At 48.5% G+C, this 26,051-nt stretch overlaps 1 protein-coding gene across 1 annotated transcript in view; it reads right to left on the reverse strand.

Annotated features, from left to right (window-relative positions):
• ZC3H3 (zinc finger CCCH-type containing 3) overlaps positions 1–26,051 on the reverse strand; it is a 229,160-nt gene that overhangs the window by 556 nt on the left and 202,553 nt on the right. The window lies entirely within an intron of this gene.

The raw sequence follows: 26,051 nt of genomic DNA on the forward strand, positions 1-26,051 counted from the left end.
TCTCGGCAGCTGCCTCCCTGCGTGGAAAGGGGACATTAAAAGATTAGTGAGCCCACCAGACGGACGGACAGACAGATGGACGCTTCTCCGCCAGGCTGGAGAGCCAGCAGCCAGCCAACCTGGGAATGGTTTTTTTTGGGTGGGGGTATATTGAGTCCTCAGATCCTCCTCCCCCTGCAGCTCCTGTATGCAGCCAGTTGGTCAACCAAGAAAGTTGGGCTTTGCATCCCGTCTTGCTTTAGGATGGATGGGAAAAGGAGACAGAGGTTGGACTGGAGGACCTTCGGTGTCCCTTCCATCAATATATTATTCGGTGATGTTCTTCTTTCTATCATCTCACGTATCCCTCCCATCAAGCGGGCAGGGGGTCGGGCTAGGAGATCTCCAAGGTCCCTTCTCCCAAGGGTCCTCGGAGAAACCAGCCGAAATGAGATTTGCACTTTGCGCTAATCTTTTAAGAGATTTATTTATGTCCTTATTTATTCAAGGAATTTGTAGAGACAACCAACTCGCACATAGGTGACTCTGAGCAGCTTACAACGGTTTTAAAAATCCACCTAGTGCTTCGCGCACTGGGCTAAAATTCCGGAGACTGTGAGTTCTAGTCCTGCTTTAGGCATGAAAGCCAGCTGGGTGCCTTTGGGCCAATCACCAGGAGACGGGGAGTTCTAGTCTTCTGCTCGAATTAAAATTCCCTATCCCACCAGGCTTGAAATTTTAGGTCTAGAAAGCCTCGAACTATGTCGTCTACGTTTCGACCTATGCTTAGTTCACAAGATTATTTACCAAAATGTTCTACCTGTAAATGAGTACTTTAATTTCAACTGTAATAACAGAAGGGCCATCAATAGATTTAAACTCAATGTAATTCGCTCTAATCTTAATTGTAGGAAATACGACTTTTGCAATAGAGTAGTAAATGTCTGGAATGATCTACATGATCCTGTTGTTAGTCTCTCTCATCCCCATACCTTTTACCTTAAACTGTGTACCGTGGACCTTTCGTGTTTCTTAAGAAGTCCCTAAGGGGGCGAGCATAAGTGCACCAGCATCCTACGGTCCCTATCCTACTGTTCCAAATTATATGTAATCATTCTATGTGTTTATGGCTAGGTTTTGCTTATTTATATCTCTCTTTTTTTTGTGCCAAAATTTTTTCATGTGTCCATGTTTGTGTCTACTCTGGTACTTGTTTTCTCGTATTTGTTGACAAATAAAATAAATAAAATAGCCCCACCTTAATTCATGAAAGCCAGCTGGGTGCCTTTGGGCCAATCACCAGGAGAGGTGAGTTCTAGTCCCACCTTAAGTCATGAAAACCGGCCGGGTGACTTTGAGCCAATCATTCTCATCCCAACCCACCTCACAGGGTTGTCGTGGGGAAATTTAAGAGGTGTGTTGGATAAATTTGCCACCTTATTTGTCAAAAACAAGAAAGGCAGGAGATAAATAGAATAAATCTATGAAAAGACCCCATCCCACCTCTGATGGCAGCAGCTTCACAGTCATCTCATCCCCTCGATGGGCTCCGTCTCCATCTGGGGGCCCTTTGGAAAAGCAACAGGCCAACCTGGTACCTTTGGAGGAAGGGTGTGCCATAGAGCAGGGGTCTCCAATCTTGGCAACTTTAAGACTTGTGGACTTCAACTCCAGGAGTTCCTCAGCCAGCAAAGCTGGCTGAGGAACTCTGGGAGTTGAAGTCCACAAGTCTTAAAGTTGCCAAGCTTGGAGACCCCTGCCATAGAGAAGGGACCACCACTGAGGCGGTCCTTTTTCGTGGTTCCACCAAATTTACAACTCCTCCTCAACGGAACCCATAACCTGTCCTCGTCCATTCCGGTGGGATTCGGGGGGGGGGCACCTTAGAAGCACCACTGAGTTGCAAACGTGTGTCTCGCTTTTGCGTAGCCGAGTGTGACGGTATGGCAGGAAGAGGCCACGATTTGACTTAAGATTCCTGGTTGTTTTGGCTGCTGCCTTGGTTGCAGATTGTTTTCTGAACAAGTTGCAATGGGTCAGTTTCACCCACAGAGGTAAGTATCTACCGATTGGAGTTTATGCAGCGCCCTAAACCAGCCAGCCAGTCTTTCCATCCAGGCAAATTTTCCACCTGGTTGTTGAATTGAGGTCTAGTAACCAATTCGCACATCTCAAAGGTGATTTTCTTTTTTGCTCAACTGTTGCAATATAGCCATACGGATTCCATCTGAGAGATTGCCTATGTGCTAGATTAGCATGGGAATCCCCCAGCTAGTTGAATCACATAGGTAGAAACTTCTTTGATGTTAGAGTCACATCAGAGGAGCAGGATATTTACCTCTATGGTGTGAAGATTTTAAATTTATAGGGGTTTTAAATTGGTTTTAATATTTATATTTCTATTTTTAATAATTGGGCATTAGAATAAGTTTTTTAATGATCATTTTAATTTGTATATAAATGTTTTATATGCCTGTGAACCGCCCTGAGTCCTTCGGGAGATAGGGCGGTATACAAATATGAATAATAAATAAATAAATAAATAAATAAGATGCATTTACAGTTTTACATCCTTTTTCCTTTGCCTGATAAGATCTTCCTCACAAAGATCTAAGGAATCCCTTTATGTGAAGATCAATTAGTATGCAAGGTTAGGATGTCACAGGATGTATTGCTATGTTTTGCTACATGATCGACATACAAGATTTTGTTTGATGTATTGCTTTCTGATAGACTCTCTTTGATGTGTGTGCCTTCTGATGTTATTGTCTTTTATGCAAATGTTTTTCCTGTAAGAATCCTAATAAAAGGAGAGGCTTAGATTCTGCTCTGAGCTCTCATCCCAACGAAAACTTTGCTTCTGGCTCATTGCTTCATGAGAGACCACCGCACTCAACTGTTGTTGTTTTTTCTTTGAAGAAGAAACGGTTTTGCTCCTCGCCCCAGAAGCTTCATCAGTTCTGAGGAACTGATTTTCATGGCCTTCTTAGTTATTTTCAAAGGCAAGCCATCGTGGGCAGAGGTGTGTACAGCTAGTTCATTTAGTGACCATTCGAAGTTACAAACGGCCCTGAAAATAGTGACCTATGACCGTTTTTCACACTTACGACCGTTGCAGCCTCTCTGGAATCATGTGATCCAAATTCAGAAGCTTGGCAGCAACTGACTCATACTTACGACGGTTGCAGTGTCCCGGGATGACATGATCCCCTTTTTGCAACAGCAGAGCCAGATTCACTTAACAACCGCGTTACTAACTTAAGAACTGCTGTGATTCACTTAACGACTTTGGCAAAAAAGGTCGTAAAATGGGGCAAAACTCACGGAACAACTGTCTCGCTCAGCTATGGAAATTTTGGCCTCAATTGTGGTCGTAAGTCGAGGACTCCCTGTAGTCCTTTCTACTGGTTGTAACAGAGAATGGTAGAACACCTGTGTCTTCCCATCTTCCAGCAAAGCAAACCTTTCGGCCGTCAAAAAATGCCATGCTCACCTTAAGAGAAGGTGCAGTTTTTCTAAGCCCACCAGGGCACCCCCTCCCCCTCTGGAAGTAAAAGTACTTGAGGCCTCCAAGGTTTAGGGATGGAGGGTGGGGGGGCGTGAGTCTTGGACAGCTGCACCCCTGGGCCACATCCAACCACCACCGATGTGAAAGCAAAACAAGCAGCAACAGATGGAAACCGATCAAGGAGAGTAGCAACCTGATTGAAATTTCCTGAGAGTGGGAACAATTAACCAGCGGAACAACCTGCCTCCAGAAGTTGTGAATGCTCCAACACTGGAAGTTTTTAAAAAGGGATTAGATAACCATTTGTCTGAAGTGGTGTAGGGTTTCCTGCTTAAGCAGGGGGGTTGGACTAGAAGACCTCCAAGGTCCCTTCCAACTCTGTTATTCTCTTATTCTGTTTTCATATACCCAAACGGTTGCAGGATCTGAGTGTGCCTAGTATAAAGAGAAGGATAGTGTGACATAATAGTAGTATTCATATATTTGAGGGGCTGCCACAAAGAAGGGGGAGTTCCCTTATTCTCCAAAGCACCTGAAGGCAGGACAAGAAGCAACGGATGGAAATTAATCAAGGAGAGAAGCAACCTAGAACTAAAGATAAATTTCCTGACAATGGGAATAATTAACCAGTGGAAGACTTGTCTCCAGAAGTTGGAAGTTTTTAAGAAGAGATTGGACAACCATTGGTCTGGAATGGGATAGGTAGTAGGGTCTCCTGCCTGAGCAGGGGGTTGGACTAGAAGACCTCCAAGACCCCTTCCAGATCTGTTATTCTGAACACTGACCTCAAGGCACCAGGTCAGCTTTCATCCCCAGAAATGTCTCCGTTGACGGCTGGGGATGATTTTGGGGAATGTGCCAAGATCCCGGGCAGGTTGCTAGGGACACTCAACACCGTCACTGAAAGGGAAACCGCCCAAGGGCTCCAGGGAAAGGGGAGCGGCTGCACCTGGGAATGCCAGCCACGGCAGGCAGGCAGCGAAGGCCAGGCCAAGCCAGATCGCCTTTCAAGCAGCCGATGGAGCAAGTGGGTGTCCCTAAGATGACTTTCCTGGGCTGGGAAGATTGGAGGCCAGAGCCTCCTTGGGCTGCCATCGAGAATCCCACCTGCCTCCCCAAAAACAGGCAGTCCTCAACTTACAACCACAGCCAAGCCCCACATTGCTGTTGCTAAGCAAGACAGTTGCTCAGTGAGTTTTGCCCCGTTTCATGACCTTCCTCGCCAGTTGTGAAGAGAAGAGCCGCAGTTGTTAGAATTAGAAATGTGGCGGCAAAGTGAATTTGGCTTCCCCATTGACTTTGCAAATTAATTGTTCCAACTGTCAGGAAGTTTCCCCTTAGTTCTAAGTTGCTTCTCTCCTTGATCAGTTTCCACCCATTGCTTCTTGTCCTGCCTTCAGATGCTTTGGAGAATAGCTTGACTCCCTCTTCTTTGGGGCAGCCCCTGAGATATTGGAAGACTGCTATCATGTCTCCCCTGGTCCTTCTTTTCATTAAACTAGGCATACCCAGTTCCTGCAACCGTTCTTCATATCTTCTAGCCTCCAGTCCCCTAATCATCTTTGTTGCTCTTCTCTGCACTCTTTCTAGAGTTCTCAACATCTTTTTTATAGTGTGGCGACCAAAACTGGACACAGTATTCCAAGGGTGGTCTTACTAAGGCTTTGTAAAGCAGTATTAACATTTCACGTGATCTTGAGTCTATCCCTCTTTCAATTCAATTCAGGATTGCATTGGTCTTTTTGGCAGCTGGAGCAGACAGGCTGGCTTCATATTTAAGTGATTGCCGGCTGGGACTCCAAGACCCCTCTCACTGTTACTACTATTGAGCCAGGCGCCACCTATGCGACTCCTGTGCATTTGGTTTTCCTTGCCTAAGCAAGCAGATAAGAGAGGTTCTGGGCTCCACTCCCTCCTAGCATGGCTGATGTTACATAGTTGGGCAAGGAAACATCTGCAAGAAAACCACTGAGTACCAAGAAGGGAGGGAGGGAGGGAGGGAGAAAGGAAGGTGGAGGAGGAAGGGAGGGAGGAAGGAGAGGAAGGAAGGAGGGAGGGGGAGGGAGGAAGGAGAGGAAGGAAGAGATAAGGGGAAGAGGAGAGAGGAAGGAAGGAGAGCGGAAGGGAAGGGAGGGATAAGGGGAAGAGGAGAGAGGAAGGAGGGGGAGGGAAGGGATAAGGGGAAGAGGAGAGGAAGGAAGGAAGGGGGGGTGGAGGAGGAAGGAGGGAGGGAGAGATGAAGGAGGGGGAGGGAAGGGATAAGGGGAAGAGGAAGGAGGGAGGAAGGAGGAGGAGGAAGGAGGGAGGGAGGGAGGAGAGGAAGGAAAGGAGGGAGGGAAGGGATAAGTGGAAGAGGAAGGAAGGAGGGAGGGGGAGGGAGGGAGGGAGGAGGGAGAGGAATGAAGGGAGGGGTAGGAAGGGATAAGGGGAAGAGGAGAGGAAGAAAGGAAGGAAGGAAGGAAGGAAGGAAGGAAGATTAGTCACTGATGATGCTACCTAGTTGGGTAATGAAAGTTCTACCAGGAAACCACCAAGCTCAGAGACCACCCTTAGACCCCATAATTCCTGATCCGGCCTTGCTTCCCGCCTGACCCCTCTCTGTACAAAAAACCCACCGTGTTTCTCCCTGAAAGGCTAATTAAATGGAATATTCTCTTCCTCCTCCTGAAGTCAGCCGTGGGGGAGCCCCCAGACAATCCCCTTAGCGCTTCCCAAGGCCCATAAACCCCTTTTCCACCTGGAGCCCCAACTTGGAGCAGCCGGAGGGAGCCCAGGGAGCCCATTGAAAGGCTGGGTCTCCCCCTTTCCCTTCACCAGACGCTCCGAATGGCTTTGCAGACGTTTTTACAAGTTGCTTTATTTCAATAAATATTGAAAGGCCCATTGCAAAAGCTAAAGGTGCGAAGTCAGAGCCACCTTCCCCAGGAAATCAACAATGGCTGCCGGTGCTTCCAGGTCGGACGGAGGGGATCGGATGTGGAGAACCCATTTCTCACACCCCCCGAGACCCCCTCAGAGGGGCCGTGAACACTTATTTTAAAGAAAGAGGAACTTACACCCAGGAGCACCCCTGAACACGCTACTGCTTGCTTTCTCATTAGCGGAGACTGAGCCTCTTTTTATTGGGGGGCTCCTGAGGTGGCGGCAGACTTCGCCAGAATTGATAGCTGCAATTTTCCCAGGCTAAGGTGATTCGTTCACCTCGCTTACGACGCCGTCGAGACCAAAAGGCCCAAATAATCCTCAGGCGCAGGAGGGAAAATTGACTCGCAATATTCACGATGTAACAACCTGCCGCTGCAGGAAGGGGTAGTAGAATTATCCAGGAATTAAGCTCCAACCTGCTAGGAATTTACAGCTTGATTTGTCCTGACCGGGCGAGGCAGGCCTTCTCCGGCTTGGTGCCCACCCACCCATCCCGCATCTGGAAATGTTGGCCGCCAGCTCCTTCTCGTGCCTTGAGGAGTGTGGAGATGGACACCTATGGTAGGTGGGACGACGGCCACTAAGGCCAGGGAGAAGTCCTACGTCCCGCGCTCCTTTGGTGACTCCAAGAGTTTGGTCTACTATTAATCTGGAGGTTAATCTTTGTTTCTCTGGGTGTTTTGAGACAGGGGTCTGCAAACTTGGCTCTTTTAAGACTTGTGGACTTTAACTCCCAGAGTTCCTCGGCCAGCTTTGCTGACTGGGAGTTGAGGTCCACAAGTCTTAAAAGAGCCAAATTTGCAGACCCCTGGGTTAAGAGACAGAAACCACCAAGTCGGACAAGCAATCAACCAGGAAACAGCCTAATCAAGGAACCACCAAGAAACTCACCTTAATACTAGCAGGATGAGCCACGTGTATATAAACAAACTCCACTCTCTTTCAGCACTGATGATGTTACCTAGTTGGGCCTTGAAATGGTTGCAAAAAAACAAGCAAGCTCAGAGAGCACTAAGGACCCCCGCAGTCGTTCTTCTTCTTGTCCTCCTTTTCTTCTTCTTCTTCTTCTTCCTCCTCCTCCTCCTTTCCACACACACCCCTCCCTCATAGTACTGATGTTACCTGGTTTGGCTCATGAAACGTCTGCAAGAAAACCACCCAGCTCAGAGAGCACCAAAAACTCCACAGCCCTCCTCTTCCTCCTCTTTTCCTAGTTCTCCTTCTCCCCTTTTCCTCCTCCCTCCCCCTTTCCACAACCCCTCTCCCCTTCTAGCACCAATGATGATCCCTAGTTGGGTCATGAAACGTCTGCAAGAAAACCACCCAGCTCGGACCCCAAAATGTCCATTGCGATGGCAAAACCCTGAATCGGAGGCCACAGCCTCAAGCTTCGTCACCAGTTGACCCCACTTAAGAAGCCACTGGAAGTCAGTTCCTGGGACAGAACTCTGGGTTAGATGAGACCACCAGGCTCTTTTTCACCCCCTCCTCCATCCCATTTAGCCAGGGGGCATTCCTGGAAAACCAAGGACAAGGTGCCAACTGCCCACCCGGATAATGTTGAGTTGGTGGGGTGGCCTCTCCGAATCTGCCTGGCTTCCCTTCTTGTTCCTCTTTGCACAAAGCAAGTTTGGATGATGAAGATGAAGATAAAGAAGAAGAAGGAGAAGAAGGAGAAGAAGAAGAAGAGGAGGAGGAGGAGGAGGAGACGAAGAAGAAGAGGACAAAGAAGAAGAAGAAGAAGAAGAAGAAGAAGAAGAAGAAGAAGAGGAGGAGGAGGAGGAGGAGGAGGAGGAGGAGACGAAGAAGAAGAGGACAAAGAAGAAGATGAAGAAGAAGAAGAAGAGGAGGAGGAGGAGGAGGGGGAGAAGAAAGAAATGAAGAAGAAGACAAAGAAGAGGAAGAAGAAGAAGAGGAGGAGGAGAAGAAGAAGAAGACAAGAAGAAGACGACAAAGAAGAAGAAGAGGAGGAGGAGGAGGAGGAGGAGGAGGAGGAGGAGAAGAAGAAGAAGAAGAAGAAGAAGAAGAAGAAGAAGAGGAGGAGGAGGAGGAGGAGGGGGGGGAGGAAAGAGATGAAGAAGAAGATGACAAAGAAGAAGAGGAAGAAGAAGAAGAGGAGGAGGAGGAGGAGGAGAAGGAGAAGAAGAAGAAGAAGAAGAAGAAGAAGAAGAAGAAGAAGAAGAAGAAGAAGAAGAAGAAGAAGAAGAAGAAGAAGAAGAAGAAGAAGAAGAAGAAGAAGAAGAAGAAGAAGAAGCAGCAGCAGCGGTGAAAGAATCTTTGCCCGCCCAGCCCTGCTCAGCTCTATCGGGACTGCCGACCGACAGGACCTTAAATCACGGAGATAAAGCAACGGAGAGGGAGACATAAAGGCAGCCCAATCAAAGGGTGGGGGGGATCTCTGCTAATTGCCCTCTCGCTGCAACCCTCCATCCCCTGGACGAGGGGGAAGCCGGGCATGGAAGTGCCGAGCGTGGCAGATTGTGCCTCTCTTCCCAATCAATCTTTTATTAGCTCCGCTGCTGCTGCTCGGTGGGGATGAGCGGAGCTGAATCCCTGGTTTGAGGGGGGTTGGAGTTGGGTTGGGTTGGGGGGGGAGTAGTCGGTCTTTTGCTGCCGACCCCAACCATGTTGATGGGGCAGGGGGGGCTCTATTCAAAGAGAGGAGAAGGGTGGGGGGGACGCTACCCTCTGCCCTCGGGAAGGCTTCCTTGTGATGTGACCTTGTGGGGTCACGAAAGGCCTGCAAGAGAACAATGGGGAGTCCTACGGTCCTCCTCCTCCTCCTCCTCCCCCCTGAAAGTCAAACCTCCTCCTAGCACTGATGATGTTACTTAGTGGAATAATAAAAGGTCTGGAAAAGAACCACCAAGCTGAGAGAGCACCAAGGACCCCACAGTCATCTTCCTCTTCCTCCTCCCCTCCACAAACCCCACTACTTTCTAGCACTGATGTTGTTACTTGACTGGGGGAATGAAAGGCCTGCAAGAGAACCACCCAGCTCAGAGAGACCCTAGGATGCCATTGTTCTCCTCCTCCTCTTCTTCCACTCCGTTCTGCTTCTCCTCCCTCTACAAAAGCCCCCCCCCCCCATTCCAAGACTGATCAAGTTTAGCTAGTTGGGCAATGTCTTCAAAAAACACCTTCAGGAAAACAAGTGCTCTGAGAGAGCCCCAAGGACCTCATTGTCCTCCTCCTCCTCTCTTCTAGCACTGATGCGGCTGCCTAGTTGGTTAATGAAACATCGGCAAGAAACCAAACAAGTTCAGAGAATACCAAGACCTCTGCAGTCCTCCTCCTCCTCCTCTTTTTCTCTTTGCCCTTTTTTCCCTCCTCTCCACAAGCTCCCCTCCCCTCCAGCACTGATGGTAGTACATAGCTGGGTCCTGAGATGTCTGCAAGAAAACAGCCATGATCAGAGTGCAACGTAAGACCTCAGAGTTGGGTCTTATTATGTTTGAACAGAGGTAGCCAAACACTTCTGAGATAGCTTTGTGGATCTTTTTCTCCCCCTCCCCTTTTCTTTTTCAGTGTCCCTGAGAAGAACCTTCCCAAATGAACCGAGCACTTCCTTGCTGGCTGAGGAATTCTGGGAGTTGAAGTCCACAAGTCTTAAAGTTGCCAAGGTTGGAGACCTTTGCACTACTAGAGTGTCTTCAACTATTTCCTAACTCGTAGCTATTTAATTTCTTTCTTTTTTGCGGGGTGGGGGGAGACCTGTAGAATTTCACAGCCCCCAGACAAATGAGGGCCAGAAGCTTAACATCTTATCCCAACATATTACGGTGTGGCCCCTCTTTCCTCCTGCTCCCCCCTCTTTTCTCTCCCTATTTCAGGAAATTTCAAGACAGGGAAAACAGTCTCAAAACTCTGACTTTTGGCTGCTCTCGTTCACCTATTGCCTGTTTGCAGAGCTGATGCCCCTCAGGGGAAGAAATTCAGCTGCGCATTCGGCTGTGGGGAGGGCAATGCAAATTCTGAGAGATGTTCAGAGAACAAAGAAAAAAACAGGACACAGCCGACCCCTGTGGTTGCAGGGCCCTGCTGGCTAATATTCCAATTTATCTATTCCTAAACTTTGAAAAATGGAACCAGACAAAACACTTCCACGTTTTCCTGGACTACAGAAGACGGCAGAAGGAAGCGGAGGGAAGGAGCAATGCTGACCTTTGACCTAGGTCAGCTTGTCCCATCTCACGCTCCAGAACTACAATCATCCCCTGCCAGAGTAACAGCATCCCATCTCATCGGAGAATGCCAGGTGAGAAGGATAAATTTCAGTTATCCGCTTGAGATCAAAAGACAGGGCATGGCTTCCTGCTTAGCCCTGATTGGTGGGGAAGGGTGAGCGTGCCCTTTCTCTGCCCAATCAGATTTGTCCCAATTCCTTTGCCTTGAGAGTATTGCTTGTAGAACCGGGGATTGGTCCAAAGTAGCAGAATAAATGAGTTGTTAAGGGACCTTGGAGGTCTTCTAGTCGAACCCGCTGCTCAAGCAAAAAACCTTATACCATTTCAGACAAATGGTTATCCAACATTTTCTTAAAAATTTCCAGTGTTGGAGCATTCACAACTTCTGCAGGCAAGTCGTTCCACTTATTAATTGTTCTAACTGTCAGGAAATTCCTCCTTAGTTCTAAGTTGCTTCTCTCCTTGATTAGTTTCCACCCATTGCTTCTTGTCCTGCCCTCAGGTGCTTTGGAGAATAGTTTGACTCCCTCTTCTTTGTGGCAACCCCTGAGATATTGGAACACTGCTATCATGTCTCCCCTAGTCCTTCTTTTCATTAAACTAGCCATGCCCAATTCCACCCAGTGTTTTAGGTTGCTTCTCTCCTTGACGAGTTTCCATCCGTTGCTTCTTGTCCTGGAGAATGGGCTGACACCCCCCCTCTTCTTTGGGGTAGCCCCTCAACTATTAGAAACCTGGTATCGTATCACACTAGGCATATTTAATTCCTGCAACCGTTCTTCATATGTTTTAGCCTCCAGTCCCCTTATCATCTTTGTTGCTGTTCTCTGCACTCTTTCCAGAGTTTCAACATCCTTTTATATCGCGGTGACCAAAACTGGATGCAGGATTCCAAATGTGGCCTTAACCAAGGCCTTCTAATTTTGAACCCAACTCGCTCATCCCTGGGAAGAGGACTAGAGCGGGAGGACGAAAGTTTCCGGCAGCAAGTTAAGGAGTAAAAATTCAGCAAACCGTGAGAGGCTTTCCCTTCACGGGGAGGACCTGAATAGCAAGTAAGGAATTCACCATGTCGACCAATATAAACATTTTGCTTGCAATCGTGTGTATTAAAAGCATTCCAGACAGATCTACATTACAAATTGCTGGGAGTTCAAAAGCTGGTCACCAACTGTTAAAGAAAGCTTGCAAAGGAGATTGTCAACCCTCCAGATCAGGGGTCTCCAACCTTGGCAACTTTCAGACTTGTGGACTTCAACTCCCAGAGTTCCTCAGCCAGCTTTGCTGGCTGAGGAACTCCTGGAGTTGAAGTCCACAAGTCTGAAAGTTGCCAAGGTTGGAGACCCCTGCTCCAGATTGTATCTTTTTCCCCCAGAGCAGAAAGTGACAGAGAGAGAAAAATCAGGTTTGCGTTTCTGCAAAATCTCGTGTCTTTCGGTCCAAAGGGTGGGCTCGGTGCCCCGTTTGTCCAACACAAAGTCTCTGGGATGCTACACCCACAACGATCCCCCCGTTTTCCCCACCCCCACCCCTTGGGTTGTGCTACTAAAAACACCCAACCACCGGTGCAGAAAGGAAAGCAAAGGGCAGGAGGAGCTGAGCGGCCAGGGCAGCGAATGGGGAGGCACCCACAGGATAGAGGGGTTGGGGGTTGCTTGCCTGGGGAAGGGGAGGAGGGCTCAGGACTGACTGAGGGTCTCTTGAAAGGCTCTCACCAGTCTTATCCAGCCGAAGGAACCGACATGCGGCCTCGGCAGCTGGATTTGGAGAAAGTGGGAAAGTGGAGAGTTCCTTTCTCGCAATCGTAAAACCCCCAAAGTTGGTCTTTGGGATGCTGGAGACAGAGAGATCTTGGTGCCGATGTCACTCCTTGCTGAAGGTGGGGGGCGGGGGAAGAAAGGTCCTGGCTGGGACCCCCCACCCCTTCAGCCTGGCATTGCTCTGAGGTAGTTGCCGGGGGCGGACATCCGATCCCTGAGAAAGAGCGAGTGAGGTGGCCGGGCAGACTTCGATGTTGGCAGGAGGAGGCTTCACAGCCTGGGCTTGATCTGCAGGGGCTTTCCTGTGGGGCAGGGGGGAGGAGAGAAAAGAGAGAAGGGGGTCAGCTCTCATGGCAGAGGAAAGCAGGCAGAGAAAAACTTCCTGACCAAAACCCCACCATTCGAACCCGTGACTCCTATCTCAGACCTTTTATTAACTCAGCTCTTTCCCTCCAGATGTGGCACAGCCCCTCCCAACCACAGCTGGAGAGATGGAAGGAAGGTTCTTCCCCCCCCCCCAAAGGTTAGGAAACTCCAGCCTCTCTAGTCAGTCAGTCTTTCTTTCTTTCTTTCTTTCTTTCTTTCTTTCTTTCTTTCTTTCTTTCTTTCTTTCTTTCTTTTTCTTTCTTTCTCTCTCTCTCTCTTTCTCTCTCTCTGTCTCTTTCTTTTCTTTCTCTCTTTCCTTCCTTTCTCTCTCTCCTTTCTTCCATCTCTCTCTCTCTCTCTCCACCCACCCAACCAAATCCAATCCAATTGAACCCAACTCAACCCACCCAAACCAATCCAATCCAATCCAATCCAATCCAACCCAACCTAATTGAATCCAACCTAACCCAACCCAACCCAACCAAATCCAATCAACCCAACCCAACCCAATCCAGTTGAATCCAACCCAACTCAACCCAACCAAATCCAATCAACCCAACCCAACCCAACCCAATGAGTTGAATCCAACCCAACTCAACCCAACCAAATCCAATCAACCCAACCCAACCAAATCCAATCCAATTGAATCCAATCCAATCCAATCAACCCAACCCAACCCAGTTGTATCCAACCCAATCCAACTGAATCCAACCCAACTCAACCCAATCAACCCGACCCAGATGTTCTCCAAGGAGATGCCCCATCAGAGAGCAGAGGCCAGACCAGACTGGGAGAGAAATGCTCTGAGTTGTTTTCTGTACCCTCAGCAAAAGGATGGAAGTGGTCCCCCAAAGCTCGCCCTGAGCAGAGCAGCCACACCCCAGTACACCAAATTTGGCATACTGGAGGGAGGCAGGGCAGGGACCTGAGGGAGATGGGCTGGTATGGACCTGGGAGCCAAAGGCCGCTCCCTTCCCTGCAGATGCAGAGGGCAAGGAGTTTCTGGCTGAGCCTCCTGAGGCCCCAGGCCCATGAGCAGAAGGTCCTCCTCTGGGAGAGCCCTTTGCAGAGCTGGGAGACCCAATGCTGGGCACCTTGACCCGGGGCCAGCCTTTGGGCTGAAGCTCAGAAACAACCAGAACTGATCGACTGACCACTACCAGTAGCCACTCCGACTCCTACTGGGGCACCTTGCCCTATTTTTCCTGGGAGGATCGCAGCCTTGGGAGACCCTGGCACTACGGACGACCTTGATTTACCACAACAATTCAGCCCCAAATTTCCATTGCTAAGGTTGTTAAGTGAGGTTTGCCCCATTTTATCACATTTTCCCCCATAGCTGTTAAGCGAACCACTACCACTATCAACAGAGCAACCCGGTTGTTAAGTGAATCTGGCTTTTCCCCGTGGACTTTGCTTGCCAGAAGGTCACCAAAGGGGCCCCACGTGTGTCCCGGGACACTGTAACCATCATAAATATGAACCGGTTGGCAAGGCTCTGAATTTTGATCACTTGACCGTGGGGAGGCTGCAACGGTCATAAGTGTGAAAAACGGTCAGCAGTCACTTTTCTCAGTGCGTTGCAGCTTCAAACGGTCACTAAAGAGGCTGTCGTAAGTGGAGGACTCCCTGCCTGCCAAGAAGAGATCAGGAGGAAGAGAGAGCTGGCTCTGTGCTGGAGGAGAGGATGAGGAGGATGGCCGGAGGGTGATGGATGGCCGGATGGCCTTTGCTCCACCTACTTTCTAAATCTTGCCTAAACAAACTTGGGGCAGAGTGGCACTGATTTAAGACTTTTCAGCTAATTTATGTAAACTAAAGAGGGCTCGTTTAGCACCTTTCCACCCTTAACCTAACAGCCATACATCAGAGAGAGGCCCAGCAGTCGCCAGGGACGGGGCCATTACTCAACGGGCAAGAGAGAGAGAGAGAGAGAGTGGCTGGGAAATAGCCAGCACTGCCCGCTGGGCCACAAAGTGAGCAGCCCCAAGTAGGTAACAGGTAACAGGTTTGGAACCAAGGGGGGGTTGAGGAAGGAGGAAGACTGGGGGGTCCTTGGTGTTTTCTGAGCTGGGTTATTATATATATATATATATCTATTTTGCAGATGTTTTATTACCAGCCTGGGTAACATCTTTAGTGCTGGAAGGGTGCATGTGGAGAGGAGGAGGAGGAGGAGGAAGGCCGTGGGGTTGGTTCTTGGTGTTTTCTGAGCTTGGTTATTTCCTTTCAGACGTTTTATTACCAGACTAGGTAATGTCATTGGTGCTAGAAAGGAGTAGGGCAGGGGTGAAATCCAGCAGGTTCTGACAGGTTCTAAAGAACCGGTAGTGGAAATTTTGAGTAGTTTGGAGAACCGGCAAATACCACCTTTGGCTGGCCCTGGAGTGGGATGGGAATGGAGATTTTGCAGTATCCTTTCCCTGCCATGCCCAAGCCAAGCCACACCCACCAAGCCAAGCCACACCCACCAAGCCACGCCCACAGAACCGGTAGTAAAAAAATTGGATTTTACCATGGGAGGGGGAGGAGGAGGGGAAGAGGAAAAAGACGACTGTGGGGTTGGTTCTTGGTGTTTTCTGAGCTTGGTTATTTTCTTTCAGACGTTTTATTACCAGACTAGGTAATATCATCAGTGCTGGAAGAGTGCGTGGGGTGTGTGTATGCTCCCATTTTATATATATTAGTGGCTTGCAGTTCTTGATTGGGGTGTTGCTTATTGCTTTCAACAGCAACTGGCAGCCCAATCAAGGAAGAGTCCGGCCAATGTCGACAGGGCAAAACACCTGTATACAAATGGAGGGAATTCTGGGAGTGGAAGTCCTCCCACCCGAAAGCTGCCAAGCCCGGGAAAGAGGGATCTTAACTGATGAAAAACACGCTAAGGTAGGCCTCAGAGTGATGCGGCTGGGAGTGTCACTTCAACCTCAGTTTACTCCCATGCTAATTTCATAATTTCACAATAATTTTAAAATTATTTCATACCTTTGCTATTCTTTCTTGTCCTCCCATCTCTCAGGCACGCCGCTGAGATTTCAATTTTTGTCTCTGGTTTATAGTTTGGCTTATAACCGTTTGAAAGTTTACAAACACGCCTGTCACTAGCTGCCGTCAGTGGTCATGTTTTTTCTTTAATGAAAATTCAATGGGAAGGTTCTTAAAATTGAATTTTTTAAGAGGACAACCAACAAGGAGGAGGGCTGATAGAGTTGAGACTGTATTATAAAAGAGGAACAGAGGTCACGTTCGTCTCTAGGTGGAAAGAAAAAGAAAAGAAAAAAGAGAGGGAGGGAAGATAGGAAAGAAGGAAAAGAGAGAAAGAGAAGAAAGAAAGAAAGAAAGAGAAGAAATGAAGGAAAAGAAAGAGAAACAGACAGACAAGACAAATGGAAGGAACAAAGGAAAAGAAAGAAAAAGAAAAAGAAAGAAAGAAAGAAAGAAAGAGAGAGACAAAGAAAAAGAAAAGGAAGGAATGAAGGAAAAGAAAGAATGAGAGAGAGACAGAAAGAAAGAGAAAGTAACTAACTAACTAACTATAACAATAACAACAGTTGGAAGGGACCTTGGAGGCCTTCTAGTCCAACCCCCTGCCCAGGCAGGAACTAACTAACTAACTTCCTGTGGTCCACTCCTCATAAATTGGTGGACTATACCATCCATTGGTTGATGATCTCTGGAGGGCCAGGGACAGGGGTTATTCCTCTGCCCTGGTCCTATTAGATCTCTCAGCGGCGTTCGATACCATCGACCATGGTATCCTGCTGCGCCGGTTGGGGGGATTGGGAGTGGGAGGCACCGTTTATCGGTGGTTCTCCTCCTATCTCTCCGACCGGTCGCAGACGGTGTTGACAGGGGGGCAGAGGTCAACCGCGAGGGGCCTCACTTGTGGGGTCCCACAGGGGTCGATTCTCTCGCCCCTGCTGTTCAACATCTACATGAAGCCGTTGGGTGAGATCATCAGTGGCTTTGGGGTGAGATACCAGTTGTACGCTGACGACACCCAGCTGTACTTTTCCACCCCAGGCCACCCCAATGAAGCTGTTGAAGTGCTGTCCCGGTGTTTGGAAGCCGTACGGGTCTGGATGGGGAGAAACAGGCTCAAGCTTAATCCCTCCAAGACGGAGTGGCTGTGGATGCCGGCATCCCAATTCAGTCAGCTGCAGCCGCAGCTGGCTGTCGGAGGCGAGTTACTGGCCCCAAAGGATAGGGTGCGCAACTTAGATGTCCTCCTGGATGATCGGCTGTCGTTTGAAGACCATTTGACGGCCGTCTCCAGGAGGGCCTTCCACCAGGTTCGCCTGGTTCGGCAGTTGCGCCCCTTCCTTGATCGGGATGCCTTATGCACAGTCACTCACACGCTCGTTACCTCTCGCTTGGATTATTGTAATGCTCTCTACATGGGGCTCCCCTTGAGGTGCACTCGGAGGCTTCAGTTAGTCCAGAATGCAGCTGCGCGGGTGATAGAGGGAGCTACGCGTAGCTCCCATGTAACACCGCTCCTGCGCAGACTGCACTGGCTGCCTGTGGCCTTCCGGGTGCACTTTAAGGTGTTGGTTACGACCTTTAAAGCGCTCCATGGCTTAGGACCTGGGTACTTACGGGACCGCCTGCTGCTACCACACGCCTCCCACCGACCCGTACGCTCCCATAGAGAGGGACTTCTCAGGGTGCCGTCCGCCAAACAATGCCAGCTGGCGGCCCCCAGGGGAAGGGCCTTCTCTGTGGGGGCTCCCACACTCTGGAACGAGCTTCCCCCGGGTTTACGCCAGATACCTGACCTTCGGACATTCCGTCGCGAACTGAAGACACATCTTTTTATCCGCGTGGGGCTGGCTTAAATCGGAATTTTAATGTTAAATTTATTAATTTTTAAATGGGGTTTTTTAGTATGGCAAATTTTAATTTTCAGGCTAATTTAAATAAGTTTTTAAATTGTATTTTAACTTGTATTTTGTATTGCTGGTTTTATCTTGCCTGTACACTGAGTCCTTCGGGAGAAGGGCGGTATAAAAATCAAACAAACAAACAAACAAACAAACAAACAAACAAACAAACAAATAAATGCAATTATGCCCTTGCAAAGATTGAGCCATTGATACAAGTCCACGCATAGGGTCCCATGACAGAAGGGACGCCTCAACGGGTGCCTTCCATTCCCCCCCGCCCCTTTTTCAACAAATCCAAGAATGCTAGAAAATATCCCAATTGCAAGGATTAATGACCTGAGAATCAATACGGAATCTGGGGGGGGGGGGAACACGAAAGGAAAAGAAAAGGCTCATCTGAATGAGTAATCATTTTGAAACGCAACCCCATCTATTTCATGCCAGGCCAGCAAACGAGGGAAAATCCAGAAGGCAGAAGCCGCTCGGTCCCGGCTGAGCGAGCAGCCTTCAGGGCTCCCTTATCGTTTATCAAGGAGTTCTAACGGATGGAAGTTGCCCAAAAGAGACCCAGCTCTCGGCTGAGCAAGGGTGGGGAAGCCCTAGATGGGACCTCGACTATGGATCGGTTAAGGCCAGTTCACAAAAATGAGAGTCCCCCACCCGATAGGGCCCTCGTGAGGCCGCACCTGGAATCCTGCATCCAATTCTGGTCACCACGATTCAAAAAAGACGACGCTGGAAAGGGTGCCGAAAAAGTTAGGGGACTGGAGGCTGAAACGTACGAAGAACGGTTGCTGGAATTGGGCGTCTAGTTTCATGAAAAGAAGGACTTCCAATAGTCTTCCAGTATCTCAGGGGCTGCCCCAAAGAAGAGGGAGTCAAGCTATTCTCCAAAGCAAGGGTCTCCAACCTTGGTCCCTTTAAGACTTGTGAACTTCAACTCCCAGAATCTTTGCTGGCTGAGGGACTCTGGGAGTTGAAGTCCACAAGTCTTAAAGGGACCAAGGTTGGAGACCCCTGCTCCAAAGCACCCGAAGGCAGGACAAGAAGCAATGGGTGGAAACTCATCAAAGAGAGAAGGAACTTGAAACTAGGGAGAAACTTCCTAAGTGAGGACAATTAACCAGTGGAACCGCTTGCCACCAAAAGTTGTAGGTGCTCCAACACTGGAAGTTTTTAAGAAGAGATTGGACAGCCGTTTGTCTCAAATTGTATAAGATCTCCTACTTGAGCAGGGGGTTGGACTAGAAGACCTCCAAGGCCCCTTCCAACTCTGTTATTGTTATAACTGAGAAGTTATAATACATAAGGCAAATAATATAAAATACGCAACATAAAAAAGATGTTGGGACTCTAGAAAGAGTGCAGAGAAGAGCAACAAAGATGATTATTTATTTATTTATTTATTTTTTCAAATTTATATACCGCCCTATCTCCCTAAGGACTCAGGGCGGTTCACAGGCAGTTAAAATACATATAAATACAAATTAAAAAACAACAATTAAAAAACTTATTCTATTGCCGAATTTAAAAAACAATATAAATAATAAAAAACCCTTAAAACCAATAACTTTAAAATCTAATCCAGTCCCGCGCAGATGAATAAGTGCGTTTTGAGCTCATGACGAAAGGTTCGGAGGTCCGGAAGTTGACGAAGTCCTGGGGAGTTCGTTCCAGAGGGTGGAGCCCCACAGAGAAGGCCTTCCCTGGGTGTCGCCAGACAGCCCTGCCTAGCTGACGGCACCCTGAGGAGTCCCTCTCTGTGGGAGCGCACGGGTCGGTGAGAGGTATTTGGTAGCAGTAGGCGGTCCCGTAAATAGCCCGGCCCTATGCCCTATGATGAGGCGACTGGAGGCTAAAACATACGAAGAACAATTGCAGGAACTGGTTATGTCTAGTTTAATGAAAAGGAGGACATGATAGCAGACTTCCAGTATCCCAGGGGCTGCCCCAAAGAAGAGGGGGTCAAGCTATTCTCCAAAGCACCTGAGGGCAGGACAAGAAGCAACGGATGGAAACCAATCAAGGACAGAAGCAACCTGCAGCTAAGGAGAAATTTCCTGACAGTGGGAACAATCAACCAGTGGAACAGCTTGCCACCAGAAGTTCTTGTGGGTGCTCCATGACTGGAGGTTTTTAAGAAGAGACTGGGCAGCCACTTGTTTAGGACGGAATAAGTTTCTCTGCCTTGGGCAGGGGGTTGGACTTGATGATCTCTTGATACCTCCCACCGACCTGTACGCTCGCACAGAGAGGGACTCCTTAGCAATGTCGGCTGGTGGCCCCCAGGGGGAGGGCCTTCTCTGTGGGGGCTCCCACCCTTTGGAACGAACTTCCCCCTGGACTCCGGCAACTGCCGGACCTTCGGACTTTCCGCCGCGAGCTGAAGACCTATTTGTTTGTTCGTGCAGGACTGGCATAGGATTTTAATAGGATTTTAATTAGTTTTAATGTTTTAACATTCTATAATTCGGGGTTTTATTTTAAATGTTTTAATTCGGCCATTTGTATAATAAGTTTTTTAATTATGGTTTTATGTGTATATTGCTGTTGTTTTTTATTATGGCTGTAAACCGCCCTGAGTCCTTCGGGAGAAGGGCGGTATAAAAATTTAATAAATAAATAAATAAATAAAATAAATAAATAAATAAGGTGCCTCCTGGTCCTAGGATGTTATGTTTATGGATGGAAGGATGGATGGATTCAGAGATAGATGATTGATAGATGGACGGATGGGAGATAAGGATGGATGGATGGTTTGAGTGAGTGAGGGAGTGAATGGATGGATGGAGTGAATGAACGAATGGAGTGCTGCGTCCACTTTTGCCACTTTGACAGGCAAAGATCCTGCAGGAACCGAACAAACAGAAATGTATTTTCCCTTTCCAATCCTACCCCCCTTTTTTTTCTCTTCCGTGTTCCTGCTAGATCGGTTCACACTGTGTGATCAATCTTGCTGGCACCTAAACACTTGCTCACTTCTTTCTCCGACCTTCTGTGTATCGGGCGCGGCACCCATTTATCTTCCCGGAACCAGGTATATCATTTCTACTTAGTGACGGCTCCGGCTAGGAAGCCTCTCTCTCTCTCTCTCCCCCTATTATGATGATCGAAGGGCTCTGGAGCAAGCGGAGGGCGTGGGGCCAGGACGGCCAGGAGAAAAAAAACTGGAGAAGGCTTTTGCTGAGCTGGTCGGGCTGCTTTGCAAGAGACTTTGCGCTTCAAACAATGACGTCTTTCCATGAAAACCAACAAGCCTTTTTCCTGCTCTCTGGAAGAAGGCAGGCAGGCAGGTGGGGGGGGGGAGGAGGGAGGGAGGGAAACTGATCGTAAGAGTTGTTCTGCGTAGACTCCTAGGACTGGAAGGGACCTTGGAGGTCTTCAAGTCCAGCCCTTTCCCAAGGGAGAAACGTTCTCAAGGGAGAAATCAACTTACAACGGTTCATTTAGTGACTAAAGTTACAAAAGCGCTGACAAAAGTGACTTGTGACCGTTTTTCACACTTACGACCGTTGTAGCATCCCCACGGTCACAACATCAAAATTTGGATGCTTGGCAACTGACTCATATTTATGACAGTGCCAGTGTCCCGGGGTCATGGGATCCCCTTTTGCGACCTTCAACAAGGAGCCCAGATTCACTTAATGACACTAAAACACTGGCCTGGGGGCGCCACAGACCTCCCAAGAGGGTCCTTAGATGCAGGCAGGCCAGCTTCTTTCCACAAGAAAGCAACCAAGATCAGAGAGCACCAAGGAGCCCACAGTCCTCCTCCTCCTCCTCCCTGCAAACCTCCCTTCCTTCTAGCACTGATAATGTAACCTAGTTCGGTCATGAAACGTCTGCAAGGAAACCACCCAGCTCAGAGAGCACCAAGGGCCCTACAATCCTCCTCCTCCTTCTCCCCATCTCTTTTTCATCTTCCTCCCTTTCTCTACCCCCTCCTCCTCCCTGCAAGCCCCACTCCCTTCCAGCACTGATGATGTCACCTAGTAGGGCCGTGAAAGGCCTGCAAGAAAACCACCCAGCCCAGAGAGCGCCCAGGACCCTGAAGTTCAACCCTGAGCCACAAGGAGACTTTGGCCTAGGGGCGATAGAGGGGAAGGGGGCTGTTGGGGGGTGGGCACGGACACGGATTCCCCCTGACCCCCTAGGAACTGCGTGTAGGGAGGGAGGCTGGGTGGAGGTTGGTGAACTCAATGAGGAAAGGCCTTTGGGAGGCTTTTTAATGAACTCCTTCAGGAGGCCTGGCGGAAGAGGGACTTGCCGGCATTTGCCGGATGAGACGCTCAGCGGAGGGGACGGTGCCAGGGCGTGAAACTGGGCTGCCTGGGGAATCGGGCGGTGTGCGCCGCGTGTGCCAGCGAGCGACCGAAAGAGAACACGCCATTCGCGGTCCGCCTCTTCCTGCCTCACCAGGGCAGCATAACAGAGAAGAAAGTGCCCGCCTCTCCTTCCTCCTCCTCCTCCACCACTTCGCAAATCCTAGCACTGATGATGTTCCCTAGTTGGGTCATGAAACGCCTGCAAGGAAACCACCGCGGCTCAGAGAGCGCCAAGAACCCCACAGCTACAAAAGCCTTCGTCTCTTTGGATGCTTCCTCTCCTTCTCATCTCCATCACGGCTCTTCCTTCTCAAAACCAAGGAACAGCCGCCCACCCTCCATGAATTCACCCCGGTGCCCCTCCCGCTTGGAGCCCTGCAGGAGCTGCTGGCCAGGCACAAGCTCGGCCAAATCCCAGAGGGACTTTTTTCTCAAGAGGCAACTGGATTTTCTGGGTTTTCTTTGAAGACGTTTCGCTTCTCACCCAAGAAGCTTCTTCGGCTCTGGCTGGATGGTGGAGGATGGTCACTGACCAGCTGCCTACAAGGAGTATCAATCCTTCCGTTCCCCACCATCCAGTCAGAGCCGAAGAAGCTTCTCGGATGAGAAGCGAAACACCTTCAAAGAAAAACCAGAAAGTCCAGTTGCCTCTTGAAAAAGCCCCTTTGGGACTTTTTGACTTGGGTGACGGAGGATCTCCGTAGACATAAAGCTCGGCCAAGCTTTCCCTCCGGTTCCTTCTGGCCCTGAGGATCTGACTCAGGTGAGTTGCAGACCTATGCAAGATTGCTCCCAGGAGCATCAAGATCACGAAAGCTGCAGCCCGGGGCTCCCGGGACCCTTACAGAGGAGCCCAAGTGGGGCAGGTGAGCCCAAGGACAGGGCAAGGGAACCGAGACCTGGCGGCCAAGTTCTCCCTGCTGAAACCAAAGCGGTAAATAATAATTAAAAAAAAAAAAACCACCCTGGAAGCTACCAAGCTGTGCCTCCCTGAATTTTCCGAAGCGAAAGCGTTTTGCGTTGAGCGTGCTCAGCGGAGCCGTTAAAAAAAAAAAGATGCTGGAGCCAGCATCTCCCATTAACGTTACGACCGTGAAATATGACAATAAAATGATAGCCGTATGGCCGCCAATGTGCAGCCCCCCCCCCTTGAGTTGCCAGGGGTTTATCCTCGCTCCGATCGTGCAGAGAGCTGTAAAATGTTTACAGAGAGGGTCGTTGGCCCCCCCTAAAATCCCCTTTTCTCTCTTAAACAAGGCTGAGTGGAGTCATTTACAAAACACCCCCCCTCCCCCCAAACGTTCGCTGGGGGTGGGAGAGGGGGAGGCGAACATCTGCTCGCTGCGGTGATCTTCTTGAACAAATTAACTAAAATGGGTGCTTTCTAATTAAATTAGCACTCGATTGGAAGGCCGGTCGGTGCATTCGGTGACAATTGGGGGGGGGGCGGTGCAGGGGGGGGGAGAGAGCCGTCAGCTGTGGCTGGCACGAAAGCTGTTTAACTGCCAGGTGAAAGGCCGAAAGGTACATTACCTGTGGAGGAGCAACAAGAGGTTTGGTTTCTCTCCACTGGGCAGGAGTTATAGAACTGGATCTCTCCCCCACCCCAAAAGGGGTCTCGGCGGGGGGAGGGAGCAGATGGGACTTTCTGCCTGCGTGGGATGGAAGCTCCCACCAGAGATGGATTCGCAGTGGGTTGGACAGCCAACTTCAGTGTGTATGGTCCTTAATTGGTCCGCGTACAGGCGGGCGGAGATATTCAGTAGGCAGACATTTCATGACCCTGCTAGGTAACATCATCAGGGCCAGAGGAGAGCGGGCTCTGCTCTCTATTTATGCACAGTCCCTCCTAGCACTGATGATGTTACCGCTTTGGGTAATAGAATAGAATAGAATTTTTATTGGCCAAGTGTGATTGGACACACAAGGAATTTGTCTTGGTGCATATGCTCTCAGTGTACATAAAAGAAAAGATACGTTCATCAAGGTACAACATTTACAACACAATTGATGGTCAGTATATCAATATAAATCATAAGGATTGCCAGCAACAAGTTATAGTCATACAGTCATAAGTAGAAAGAGATTGGTGATGGGAACTATGAGACGATTAATAGTAGTGCAGATTCAGTGAATAGTTTGAGAGTGTTGAGGGAATTATTTGTTTAGCAGAGTGATGGCCTTTGGGAAAAAACTGTTCTTGTGTCTAGTTGTTCTGGTGTGCAGTGCTCTATAGCGTCGTTTTGAGGGTAGGAGTTGAAACAGTTGATGTCCAGGATGCGAGGGGTCTGTAAATATTTTCACGGCCCTCGTCTTGATTCGTGCAGTATACAGGTCCTCAATGGAAGACAGGTTGGTAGCAATTATTTTTATTTGATGCAGAAGTTTAATGAAACTTCTGCATCAAAATTACCAAGTTCAGAGATTATCAAGGACGCCCTTCTCCTCCCATACTTCACTCGCTCCTTACCACTGATAATATTACTTAGTACGGTAATGAAACATCTGCAAGAAACAACCAAGCTCAGGGATCATCCAAGACCCCACATTCCTCCTCCTCCTCCACACTCTCTTGTAGCACTGATGATGTTACCTAGTTGGGTAATGAAACATTTGCAAGAAAAAAACCAAGTTCAGAGAGCACCAACGACCACACAGTTCCCCTCCTCCTCCTCCTCCACCCTCTCCGCAAACTCCTCTCCCTTCTAGCACTGATGATGTTCCCTAGCTGGGTCATGAAATGTCTGCAAGATACAACCAAGCTCTGAGATCATCCAAGGCCCACATTCCTCCTCCTCATTCTGTTTTCCATAAGCACCACTCCTTGTAGCACTGATGTTACTTAGTAGGGTCATGAAACATATGCAAGAAGACCACCAAACTCAGAGAACAACAAGGACCCCACACTTGTCTTCCTCTTCCTCCTCCTTTCCTCTTCTCCTCCTCCTCCTCGCCACAAGCTCCACTCCCTTCTAGCACTGATGATGTTATTTAGTTTATTGATCAAATTTAGTTGGGTAATGAAACCTCTGCAAGAAAGCCATCACACTTAGAGGGCACCAAGGACCTCACGACTACAAATGTTTTCTTCTAAACAGGAAACTTCAGTGAGAAGCCAGAAAAAATAACATAAAAGGGAAGAAACAGAGGGAACACAAGCTGCCTTGTGCCCAGGGCAGAACTTACCTGCAGCCACTGGCAACAAGCCAGGTTTCTTGCTTTCTTTCCTTCTAGATTTAGAGACCCCAGGAGCAAAAGGGGGAATTAGTCTACATTTCCTTAGCCTAAATAGGGTGCAACTGAGAGAGATGAGCAAGGACAAAAAGGGGGAGCTTCTGACTTATTCCCTTCATTTCTTAGCTTTCCTTCTGGTCAAAATATGACTCAATTTAGATCCTAAGAAATTATCGTGTATGTATCCAGATATGCAAGCAAAATGTTGGAGATGTAATTGTGATGACGCTACATATTTTCATATTTGGTGGACTTGCAAGGATATAAAGGCCTTTTGGATAAAAATTTGGTGGATTTTACAAAATGTTTTGAAAAAGAAGATAAAGTTCCTGCCGCAATTTTTTTTGTTGGGAATTATTACGGACTGTACAGTAATTGAGACTACATTGATTTTAAATCTAATAACAGCAGCAAGATTACTAATAGGACAATACTGGAAGAAAAAAGTAGTACCTACAATAGAAGAATGGATATTGAAAGTTGCCAATTTGGCTGAGATGGCGAAGATATCAGCCTTTTTGAAAGACAATACGCAAGAAAGATATTTAAAGGAATGGGAAAAATGGATTGACTATATTCAAAGTAGATATCAGACTAAGAGTTATCAGACTGTTTTTGAATGATTATGATGTATTATTTTTGATTGTTTTCGGGGGAAGTTAGGAATTGATGATTGTAGGGGTATAATTAAGTGGGGATGAAAATTTTTTAGCATATGTTTGTTTTATTTTTAACTATACCTTGTGCTCGTTCCGGGAAGTCGGGGATGGGGGAGGGGGGGGAAAGGGGGAGGAAAATTTTCTGTAAAACTTTTTGAATTAAAAAAAAAAAAATGACTCAACGCTCAGTCATTCTCCTAGTCCCGTGATGGCGAACCTATG

Source organism: Ahaetulla prasina, chromosome 3, assembly GCF_028640845.1.
Source record: "Ahaetulla prasina isolate Xishuangbanna chromosome 3, ASM2864084v1, whole genome shotgun sequence".
Lineage (NCBI taxonomy): Eukaryota > Metazoa > Chordata > Lepidosauria > Squamata > Colubridae > Ahaetulla > Ahaetulla prasina.